Genomic DNA, 11,797 nt, shown 5'->3' on the forward strand with positions numbered 1-11,797 from the left:
TGTAGACCTGAGTAAGAGGCATTGAGCTAGACTCAGCTGTGAGGAAAAGGTGCCTCATGCTGGCTCTGACATCACTGAATTGCTAAACAAATTGCTCCTACCTCCAGACTATTATAAGAGGAAACACACAGAGCACCTTAGGAGTTTAAGCAGTAGGGTTAATCTGGTAGAATTATCTGCTCTCCCAGCTGGAAGCCTTTCTTACTGCTAATGCCAAGTCCTGCCTGTTTGTCCCCTCACTGTATCGCACATTCATGCAGTCCTGTTCTCCCACCTTCATCCCCCAGCCACAGTGACCTGCTTTCAGTCTGGAACATGTTGTGTCCCCTCAATCTGGAATGTTCTTTCTTCTTTTAGTCTAGTAGCTCTTCATCCTTTAACTCTCACATGAAGCCCCACTTCCCCTGAATAACATTCCGTCCCCCTCCCACCCATGCACCTGTCAGCTGAGTGCAATTTGACATTTATTTGTGTGATTATCTAATTTCCTCATGGGTTATTCACTCCATGAGAGTAGGAACCTTCCTTGTTTTTATTCACTGTTGTAGCAGCAGCCAGCACAGCAGCTGGCACAATATATGCACTCAATGTCTATTCAGTGGCGTGACTAGCTGAAACAAGATTCTAACCCAAATCTTTCCTTCTCCCGGGTCCCCTTTCTCTCCATGTGGTGCAACTACCCAGAATGAGTAGATTTAGAACATGGGGAGAAATTGAAGAAAGGATCCAGTCTCAGTTTTATAGGGTTCCAAGCTGAAAAATCTGATCAGATGGAACAAGATACAACTTGAAGTTTTTCATAAACCCTGAGTCCTGGCCTCTTTGCTTTCCAAAATTTAGTCCATTCTACCAAATTCCTAGTGACTAGAAAGCTCTCCTGACCATTACAGTAAGGGAGAATGCTTGGATTTTGATGGTCTGTAGCAAGATTCATGGACCAAGACAAGACACCAAGGCCCTTTAACAGGAAGCAGTCTTATTATGCCAGCATAAGGCCCAGGTGGAATTTCTTATCCAAAAGCTTGAGCGCCAAACAAAGGGTTTCCCTTATGTATGGTTTTACCCTCTTTTTCTTCCTTATATTGTTACATACCTACATTTGATTGGATATTCTAATGCTACTTGGCAGCCACAGGAATTGGTACAGTAATGCACATGGGTATGTAGTTGTTGATAATATCCTCTGCACACATGCTGAGCCATAACTGCCCAGCAAAGTTAACATCATTGCTGTGTACTAACAAGCGGAACCTGAAATGGTTACATATAAGCTGATAGGAACTACAGTTGAAACATTCATAGGCAAGCAGATAACAACTACATTTTATTCCCAACACAGGATCCTCCCCTCTTCTTCTGACCTTGGGAAGGCTTCTACTATGGCTTTTATCATGTCAGAAACAAGTCTAATTAAAAGACAAGGCCTCTGCCACATTCCCCGCTTTGATGCTCTGAAACCTTCTGGGTCAGAGAGCATCATCTTGGTCTAGGACTTGTATTTCTACAGCATCATGACTGTGTAGCAGTTTTTCTCTCAGCTAGGGTCTCTGTTAGGCTACAGACAGTTTTCGTAAACAGTGGCACAAGACAAGGTGAAATCAGGACCCTAACATTACAAGCACTGTGCCTATGGGGGGGTTTGAATTCACCAAAAATTGAAAACCATCTTTCAAACAAATCTCCAGGATCCCAGCCTTTCCAGGTTTGGGCTGGAGCATGGGTGACTTTTTTCATTTGATCAGTAATTTCTTCTGTGACCTTTCTTTCATTTGTAAACAACAGTTACTTAGAATGAATTTTCTACAAACTCCACCTTCGGAAGCAAGTAAATAATGTAGGGCTAGGTAGTTTTGGTAGATAGCATTGGCATTTGAGTATGTTATTTGGCCAGGATATTGAGAGCCCTTGCAGTTTCATTAATTATAATCTCAACAGCCTGTAATCTAATGATGCAGTTTAGCATGTAAATAGGGGTATGATATCCCCAGGACCCATCTTCTGCCCAGGTGGCAGGACCATAATCATGGGTTATTCTTTCAAGGGGCCATTGATCATCATTCCAGTCACCTCTTTGTAGGGCTATGTCATGTCTTTTTCTCTGGCCTCCCCAGTCCTCATACACTGGGACTCCCAAATGCTCTCTCCTAGCTAGTGGGAGTAGGAAGAAGGTGGGGCAGATAGTCCCTCGTACACAAGATCCAGCCCAATGTCGGGGCAGTTTTATAGAAGCAGTCTTTCCACATATCTAAAACAATCCTTCCAGGGCCCACCACTAGATCTTTACATTGACATCATTCCGGACTTGTCAGAGATTGGGAAAACTTGACAAGGGTTGGGGCTTTGGCGCTGTGTGATTTGGGGATCCCAACCAATGAGTCTCCTGAGCAGTTATATTATAGAACTTTTGGCCCAAACATGTTAAATTTCCAATGAGAACTTTAAACTGTTCACTCTATCGGGCAAGCAGTATCTCAATAATTGAGGTTTTTAGATGTCGAACACCATTTGGTGAGTGAGGAGACGTTTTCTCATCATAGGGCTTGAGGGGGTTTAGCTCTCCGGCCTCCCATGGCCATTGATCTCCCATATTTGTTCCCCCACAGACATAACAAGAAGAGAGATTTAGTGATTGAGCCAGGAACAGGTTCTTTGTAGTGCCGGATATGGCAGAGAGGACTTTTTTCATTTCTTCATAGAAGGAATGAAAAACCTCATGAGAGGAGGCCTGGTGAGTGGTCTTAACCCTTTTGAAGTCTAGTAAGACCCCAGGATCTTGGCCTTGTCCATTAATATATATCCCAAGTTGCCAATTATCTCCCCACCCAGGGTCATTTAGGTTGAGGATGGTGAAATTAACTGGGTTACAGGACCCAAATGACAGTTTGATGTAGCAATGCTGTTTCAGAGGAGCGCAGTTTTGCCTGCACGGTGCCAAGTCACCCATGAACCACAACTCCATGGAAGACAGTTAGAGGAACAACCTGGGGCCTTTTTATACATGTACTTATCAGTAAACATGTGCTGCCTTTCTCACGACAGGCCTCCACATGGACTGTGGTGGTTAGTCTGTACCAGCGCCCTCTTACTTTTCATGTGCAAGTGGGATGACTTGTTAAACTCCTTGACCCACATGCGTCAAAAAGGATTGACACTGGCCGCTCTGGATTGGTAATCTGGATCCGACTAATCATCTTGCCCTTTACTGTTGCGATTTCTGACCTCTTGCCCTCCTTGCTTGAGGAATACTGTAGGTTGAAACAAGTAGATTTTCTTGTTGGCAGAAAGAATAGGTGGTCTTATTATGTTTACAGGTTCCTGAGGTCGTTCCCTGGCAGGAGAAATGGGTATGGCAAAGTAGAGTTGTGGTGATACCCTGGCCTGACTGGGTCGTATGTATACACGAGTCACAAGATGAGGGGCTCCAGCACACAAAGGGGAGCTAGATTAGAGACAACCAATGACAACAAGGCATCCTGTCCACAAGAGGTAAAAAACTGCTAAGAGAAACTTCTTATCACACTCCCAATCAGCTGGAGTGGTGGCCACCAGCCTTGTTGCTAAAACCAAGGCTAAGACTGCAGTCACAGAGAAAAATAAGGGTTACATTGCATTTCAAGAGAAAACCGATATACAGAGGCACTAAGAATAATCATCATTTTATTTTAGCAGACAGTGGATTCCTCAGACTTCAGCTGTGCGTAGATCAGTCAGCCCCCGGAGTGACTGGAGCAGGGCTGTCATCCACTGGAATTTTTCTGCTGCTGCAGTCCCTGGCAACCTCTTCAGGACTGGCTCGCTTGTTTCGGATGGTCAGCTTGCACGGTGTCGCTGGATCAGAGATGCACTCCCAGTACAGGCTGCCGGCTGCACTCTGCTGTGATGGATCCAAGGAGCTGGTTCTGCTACTCTGACTGCGGTAAGGGTGACAGAACAACAGTAAATGGACCTCTCCAAAGTGCTTTAGGTGCTGGACATTCTACTCTTTTACCCATACCGTATCTCCTGGCTTAAAAGGATGGGCTCTGTGGTTAAGCTCACAGGCAGTCGCTCCCTAACCCAGTGACTAATGGCGGTCAGGGCCAAGCCGAGAGCCTGCATCTGTTGTCTCAAGGTGAGACCTCCTATTTTCTTTAAATCCCCACACACTCCCTTGACTATAGGGGGAGGGTGCCCATAGGAATTTCTAAAGCAGAGAGCTATGTCTGTTTAATAGGGTTACATCTAAGCCTAAACAGTGCCATCAGTAATAGCTGGTGCCAAAGTGAGTGAGTCTGCTGGCACAGTTTACTTCATTGTGTTTTTAGTGTCCTATTCATGTGTTCCACTTTTCCAGAGCTCTGGGGCTGATAGGCTATGTGTAACTTTCGGGTGATTTCAAGTCCCTTTGCCACCATCTGTACCACTTCCACTACAAATATGGGCCCATTATCGGGCCCATTTTCAGACCCGACAGTAATTGGAATGCCAAAGCATGGAATGATTTCTTGTAGCAAAAGCTGGGCTACCTTGCAGGCCTTTTCAGATAGGTCAGGAAAGCCTCTACCCAACCTGAGAAAGTGCACACAAAGACCAATAAACGTTTGCTGCCCTGAACACGGGGAAGTTCAGTAAAGTCCACAATTACATTTTCAAATGGAGTGCCCCCTATGCTTTGTACCCAGAGGTGGGGGGAGCACTTTGGGTCCTTGACAGAGGTTGTTCTGGGCATATACTTCACATTGCTCATGTACTGCCCGAGTTATGCCTAGTGATGTAGAAGTGCCGACTCACAGCATAGATTCCAGGGCCGTTAGGCCAGTGTGAGTTCCTTGATAGAACCCTCTGACAGAGGCTGGAGCAAGCAATTCGGAGATGGCAACCCAACCATCCTTTAATCTCCACCAACCCCCGGGCATAAATCTCTACATTCAGTGGTGGTTTTTTTTGTTTGTTTTTGTTTTTGTTTGTTTGTTTGTTTTTTGGACAGGCAGAGTTAGAGAGAGAGAGAGAGAGAGAGAGTTATAGACAGTGAGAGAGAGACAGAGAGAAAGGTCTTCCTTCCGTTGGTTCACTCCCCCAATGGTGGCCGGCGCTGTGCCGATCTGAAGCCAGGAGCCAGGTACCTCCTGCCGGTCTCCCACTGTGGGTGCAGGGACGCAAGCACTAGCACTTGGGCCATCCTCTGCTGCCCTCTCGGGTCACAGCAGAGAGCTGGACTGGAAGAGGAGCAACTGGGACAGAACCCGGCACCCCAACCGGGACTAGAACCCAGGGTGCCGGCACCGCAGGCGGAGGATTAGCCTAGTGAGCTGCGGCAGTGCTGGCCTACATTCAGGTTTGAACTAGGTTAGCTCATGTTGAGCATAGTTTGGGTCCCAGTCTGCTAGAGGGCTGGGAAACAAGGCAGTGGTCAGGTCGTGACCCTATTGTTTCTCTGTGAGCTTGGCTTCTCGGTCAGCCTTTCCGTTTCCTTGTGCTTTGGAAGCAGCTCGCCTCTGGTGGTCCCAGTAGTGCCTAACAGCCGCTCTTTCAGGTGCCCACACAGCAAATAAAAGGTTAAGAACTTCTCTCCCATATTTAATGTCTTTTCCCTCTGAATTGATTAGCCCCTTTTTCTTATATAGTCTGTGCACATGGAGAGTGGTAAAAGCATACTTAGAGTCTGTATGTGTAGTGACACTGATGCCTGCTGCTAGCAGGAGAGCTCAGGTCAGTGAGCTCTGCCTTTTGTGCTGAAGTCCTGACAGGCAGGGGCTTAGCCTCAATAGTAGAGTATAAGGTTACCGCGGGGTATCCTGCCAGGCGCTTTCCTTTAATAAAACTGCTGCCATCAGTGAAGTAGTCTATATCAGGGTCCCTAAGGGGCTGATCTGTTAACTCTGGATGGCTAGAAAACACTTCATCCACGACCTCTATGCAGTCTGGCACACCTGACGCAACAGGCAATAGAGTTGTGGGGTTTAAAGTTTTCACCACCTCCAGGCAAATGTGTGGATTTTCACACAGCATTCCCTGATACTTGACCATCCTGGTATTTGTCAGCCAGTACGGCCCTTTGTATTTCATCAGGGTTAACAACTGAGTGAGGCACCTGGCCTGTGAACTCTTGCCCTATAGTAAGTTTATCTGCCTCCAATACCAGGAGAGCTGTTGCAGCAAGGGCTAAGTGGCAGGGCTGCCAGCCTTGAGAAACAGACTCAAGTTGTTTAGACAGATATACCACTGGACACTGCCAAGCCCCCAACTCCTTCTGCTGTGCCAACCCATTCATGCACGTATGGAAAAAAATGGCTTCGTTATGTCTGGGGCATGGATGAATGCTCTTTTAATTTGCCTGAAGGCCCTTCTGATGTCTATTCCTGTAATAGAGGCTCTCCCCCTCCCACTTTGTGGCTTCATAGAGTGGCTTTGCCAAAATAAAGTTAGGTATCCAGATTCTACAGAAGCTAGCAGCCCCTAGGAACTCTCTGACCTGGTGCCAGGTCGAGAGGGTCGGGATTGAGCAGACTGTTTGCTTTCTCTCAGGACTGAGCTGACGCTGTCCTTGGGAAAAGTGAAAGCCAAGGTATCTTACCTATTTTAGCCTTTTTCCTAGAGACCTGGTAGCCAGCCCCTCACAGCGGGGTGAGAAGCAGTCATGTCCCCTCCATGCAATTCTCCCACGTCTGCTCTGCCAGCAGGAGATCGTCCTGATACTGGAGGAGCGTGCAGCTATGCTGGTTTGCTGGGAAAGGTTTTAAAGCAGAAGCTAATGCAGTACAAAAAATAGTTGGAGAATTTTTTAAATCCTTGGGGGCAATCTTGTCCAAGTCAGCTGGCCCTTGTCTCCATTCTCTCCTATTGGAAGGTGAAAATTGGTTGACTTGAGGGGCCACACAGATACAGAAAAAGGCATCCTTTAAGTCCAGACATGGTAAAGAAAGTTGTTTCAGCAGGGATGAGACCCAGAAGGGTGTAAAGATTTGGGACTACAGTGTGTAAAGTAACAGTGGCCTAGTTTATACTGCTCGGCAGTCCTGAACTGACTGATAATCATCTGTCCCCAGCTTCTGCACTGGTAGAAGTGGTGTATTTCATGGTGACTGGCTCCTGGCTTTAGTTCTGCTATTACCAGGGACATGTTTCTGGCTAGTCCGGGGGTTGTCCTCTGTCCACACCCACAGTACCTTAAAGGGAAACCCAGGCCTCTGTTGTGTCTCCTTTCAGAGACTATAGAGGCAACACTCTTGTTCCTGGGGAACTGTGAGAATCCTGAGTTTTGGTTTTGGCCCTCCCAAGGTCAGAGCTGCTTGGCAACAGGAGTTAAAAGTTATTTGATCCTGTAGCTTCCCTAGTAAATCTCAGCCCATTAAGGCCACTGGACAGTCAGAAAGATATGGAAACTCATGAATGACTTCATTGCTGCTTAAATTGCATTGTTGGGGCAGGCAAAGGGGCAATGAGCTTGGCAGCCAGTGGCTCTCACAACAGTGGCCTGTTTCTGTGAAAGTGGCCCCATGGTTTGGGTCACTACTGAATGTCCTGCTCCTGCATCCACCATGAAGTCAGCGTGTCGGCCCCCCATAGTCATTCTGGCCGTGGGCTCCTGGGGGCCTGATAAAATCGAGCCCAGTCTGTCCTAATCATATTTCTCCATAGCGGCCAGGCCCACAAAGTCTTTTTTGGGGGTCTCGAGCCATCATCATGCAGGCCGATAATGTCCCTGGATCACCATCCTCTTTCTTGGGGCTGGTTAGTGGGATGATATTTTTTTGTTCGCTGAGAACATTCACTTTTCCAGTGACCTTCTTGGTAACAGTGTGCACATTGGTTTAGTCCCAACTTGGCCTCTGGGCATTGCTGTTTTTCCAGCCAACCTTTTTCCCTTCGTCATCGGGGACCTGCTCGAGCCCCTCTTTGCAAGTGTTCTGGTTGTTTCACCAAATGCTGCAGCAGACAGGTTGGCTTTTTGTTTTATTTTCCAGTGAGTTTCTTGGCAGGCTTCCTGGTCCCAAATGACAGATACTTTGGAGCTACCTCCAGTAGTTGGCTCGCATTCATCCCAGCAAAACCTTCTAGCTTTTGCAGTTGTGCCTGATGTCTCCATGGGCTTGGCTGACGAAGTCCTCCTCTGATTCTCTGCTGCCTCAGGATCAAAGGGAGTGTAGCGACAGAAAGCCTCACACAGTCGCTCATAGAAAACTCTGTCTCTCCTGTGGCACTAAAGCACTTCTGAGACTTTGCTCATGTTGTAGTCTTTTTTTCCTCTTGTTTTCATAGCCCTATGAGAGCTTCTTGATAACACTGAAACTACTGGAGTCCCTGGTCTTCATTAGGGTCCCAGTGGGGGTCCTTTTCAGGGAACTGTTCTTGGGCATAAGCCTGAGCATTCATGACTTCCTCTGGGGCATTTTCCTCTAACCATTTTATTGCAGCCCGGTAACAGAGCAACATTCTTCAGTATTGAACAAGATCAGGAGAAGCTGGCGACAGTCTGTCCAAGTGAGTCTGTGAGTTTGAATGATGGACTGCCTCAGATCCATCACAGCCTGAGGCTTCTTAGTGAATGAGGGGGTGTGGTGTTTCCAGTTTAGGAGGTTAGTGGTTGTAAAAGGCTGATACATGAAGGTGCACTGTCTCCCTTGCACCTGGACATTGTTATCATAATAAATAGCTCCTGGGTCTTTCTTAATGGCATCTTTGGGGTGCTTTGGCATTTAATAAGAGGAGGGCTGGCAGCCAGTTCCTCTTGGCACCTTTCTGTTGGATTGTATGGGGTTAAGACCGGTGGCTCCAGGATGGCTACAGTCTGAGGTGTCTCTAGTGGCCTCCTGGGAGGGGCAGCTTCACTAGAGTGAGCAACCTCTGGTGATGTTCCAGCTTCGGGGAAGTAGGTGGCCTCTGGCACAAGTGCAGGGGGTGCAGGTGGTAACAAAGGGTACAGTGGCAAATAAGGCAGGGGAACTTCTTCTGGCTCCTCCAATACAGTGGGCTTCTTAGTTTCTGGCTGGCATTCGCAAGGGGCCATCATTCGGGCCATCGTGATTTTACAGTTTTTTCTAGACAAGTCTTTAGCCAAGGTGGCCGAGAGAGAACTAAGTCCTGCCAGCAATCAATATATGGGAACTGGTCCGGGTGACATGGCTTTTCAACAATGACCTGGTATACTCTGCTGACTACCAGCTTGTCTAGAGAGCCCTCAGATGGCCATCCAACCCGAAGGAGGGCCAGTCTACTTCCCAGAAGGTTTGAAGTTTTTTGGAGTCAACTTAAAACCATAGTATCCTGAATATGTGTTTTTAAAATTTTAACCATACATTCTTTTTTTGAACAAAAAGATTTATTTATTTATTTTAAAGGCAGAGTTACAGAAAGAGAGAAAGAGCGAGAGAGAGAGAGAGCGAGGTCTTCCATCTGCTGGTTTGCTCCCCAGTTGGCTGCAATGACCAGAGCTGTGCCGATCTAAAGCCAGGAGCCTGGAGCTTCTTCCAGATCTCCCACATGGGTGCAGAGACCCAAGGACTTGGGCCATCTTCTACTGCTTTCCCAGGCCATAGCAGAGAGCTGGATAGAAAGTGGAGCAGCCAGGACTCGAACTAGCGCCCATATGGGATGCCGGCACTGCAGGCGGCAGCTTTACCTACTACACCACAGTCCCGGCTCCCACCATACCTTCTAAAGGAGCACATGTGCTCTGTTTGCCACTCACTTCCCTCCTCTAAAAAAAAATGATACTCACAGACAGGGGAAGAGGGAAGGGGTGGGTATAAATGGATGAGAGGCATACCCACTTCATCTGTCCTAGTGGAGACCATGGAACCATGGTTTGAGCCTCCAAGCTCCCTTCGGCCTTAGGGTTGTGGTTTCATCTGGGTGTTCTGCTCCAGTTTCTTTCTTTCTTTCTTTTTTTTTTTTTTTAAGTTTATTTATTTATTTGAAAGTCAGAGTTACACAGAGAGAAAGAGAGAGGAGAGAGAGAGAGGTCTTCCATCCGATGGTCCACTCCCCAGTCGGCTGGAGCTTCACTGATCCAAAGCCAGGAGCCAGGAGCTTCTTCTCAGTCTCCCATGCAGGTGCAGGGGCCCAAGGACTTGGGCCATCTTCTGCTTTCCCAGGCCACAGTAGAGAGCTGGATCGGAAGTGGAGCAGCCGGGTATTGAACTGGCACCCATATGGGCTGCCACAGCGCTGGCCCTCCTCCCTTTTTTTTTTTTCCTTAAGATTGCTCCAATGTCTTACGAGATTACTAAGGTGACTCTGGGAGTTGATTAGGCTCCGCTTTTGCCATTCATGGCAGGTCCTCTAAACCAATTGAACAGTTCCGTTGGGCGGTGCTCCTAAGACTACTTCCTATGCCCAATGGGTTCCATTGTGCTTCCAGGGTTGGAGTCCCAGCACACCAGAAGAAAGCCACCCCCCTCAGAACAAGTGGTCTGCTGGTGCCAAGGAAGTTCGCTCTACCACCAATGCCAGGGGCCCCATATCTCTGGAGGCAAAGGAGATAGAAAACCCACCATCCAATCTCGGACAAGCCCCTAGAAAAATGTAGCAGGATTTGTGTACTGAGACAGACACCAAGGACTTTTAGCAGGAAGCAGTCTTACTAGGCCAGCATAAGGCCCAGGTAGAATTTCTTTCCCAACAACCTGAGCCCTGAACAAAGAAAGGTTTTTCCTTATATATGGTTTTAGTCTCTTTGTCTTCCTTATATGGTTGCATGCATACATTTGGTTGGATATTCTAATGTTACATGGCATCCACAGGAATCGGTACAGTAATGCGCATGGTCAGGAATTCAGTGCCTTAGCTGGATATGATCTGGCTGAGGGTCTGTCATGGGGATGCAGCTGGAATGACCTCAGGGGCTGTAATCAACTGAAGGTTTGATTGAACTGGAGTGTGCACTTCCACGGCTGGCAGAAGGCCTCAGTTCTTCATCACAAGGCTTTTCCTCGGACTGCTTGAGTGTCCTTGGGGTATGGCAACTGGCCACTGCCAAATCAAGCAAAGAATGAGCAAGAAGTCAGTTGCAATGCCTTTTATGACTTGATGTCTGAAAGTACATATGTCACTTCTGCTTTATTTATTAAAAGCTACTTGCTGGCCGGCGCTGTGGCTCAACAGGCTAATCCTCCGCCTAGCGGCGCTGGCACACCAGGTTCTAGTCCCGGTCAGGGCGCCGGATTCTGTCCTGGTTGCCCCTCTTCGAGGCCAGCTCTCTGCTGTGGCCAGGGAGTGCAGTGGAGGATGGCCCAAGTGCTTGGGCCCTGCACCCCGTGGGAGACCAGGAGAAGTACCTGGCTCCTGCCATCAGATCAGCGCAGTGCGCCGGCCGCGGCAGCCATTGGAGGGTGAACCAACGGCAAAGGAAGACCTTTCTCTCTGTCTCTCTCTCTCTCACTATCTACTCTGCCTGTCAAAAATAAATAAATAAATAAGTAAATAAATAAAAGCTACTTGCTGAATCCTGGCATAATCAAAGGGAGGACAATTAGTTTGCCCCTTTTTTTTTTTTTAAAATTTGGTTACTTTAACATATATAGATTTAAAAAAAAAATAAAGGGAGGGGAAGTTTCAAACATCATTCAGGATAACTATTTCCTGGTATACAAAGACATTATTAATAAATTTCTAAAAATAATATACTATTCAATCAAAAGTTTTATAAAGTTTCACTGAATGTTTCAAACCTCTGGGAACAAATCATGTAGTAACTGTTTTGGCTGAGTTTTGCCTGAATAAATGCTACATCTTGTAAGTCTAGCACAGAGGCAGGATTTGTCCCACAAGGATGTGCTGACCACAGCCACAGTCATAGTTTCCAAGGAGGTTTCCCACC

The 11,797-nt window shown here is 47.3% G+C and overlaps 1 protein-coding gene across 3 annotated transcripts in view; it reads left to right on the forward strand.

Annotated features, from left to right (window-relative positions):
• Nucleotides 1-3,780: 3,780 nt before the first annotated feature.
• Nucleotides 3,781-11,797, forward strand: part of USP35 (ubiquitin specific peptidase 35) — a 101,574-nt gene continuing 93,557 nt past the window's right edge. Inside the window, exon 1 of one of the 3 annotated variants that reach the window (XM_051822054.2) lies at nt 3,781-3,916. The gene's annotated coding sequence lies outside the window, so the exon portion shown is untranslated. Of the gene's footprint in view, nt 4,112-11,797 lie in introns of all 3 variants that reach the window. The other 2 variants (XM_070075915.1, XM_051822052.2) reach the window with 2 other exon arrangements.

Source organism: Oryctolagus cuniculus, chromosome 1 (assembly GCF_964237555.1).
Source record: "Oryctolagus cuniculus chromosome 1, mOryCun1.1, whole genome shotgun sequence".
NCBI lineage: Eukaryota > Metazoa > Chordata > Mammalia > Lagomorpha > Leporidae > Oryctolagus > Oryctolagus cuniculus.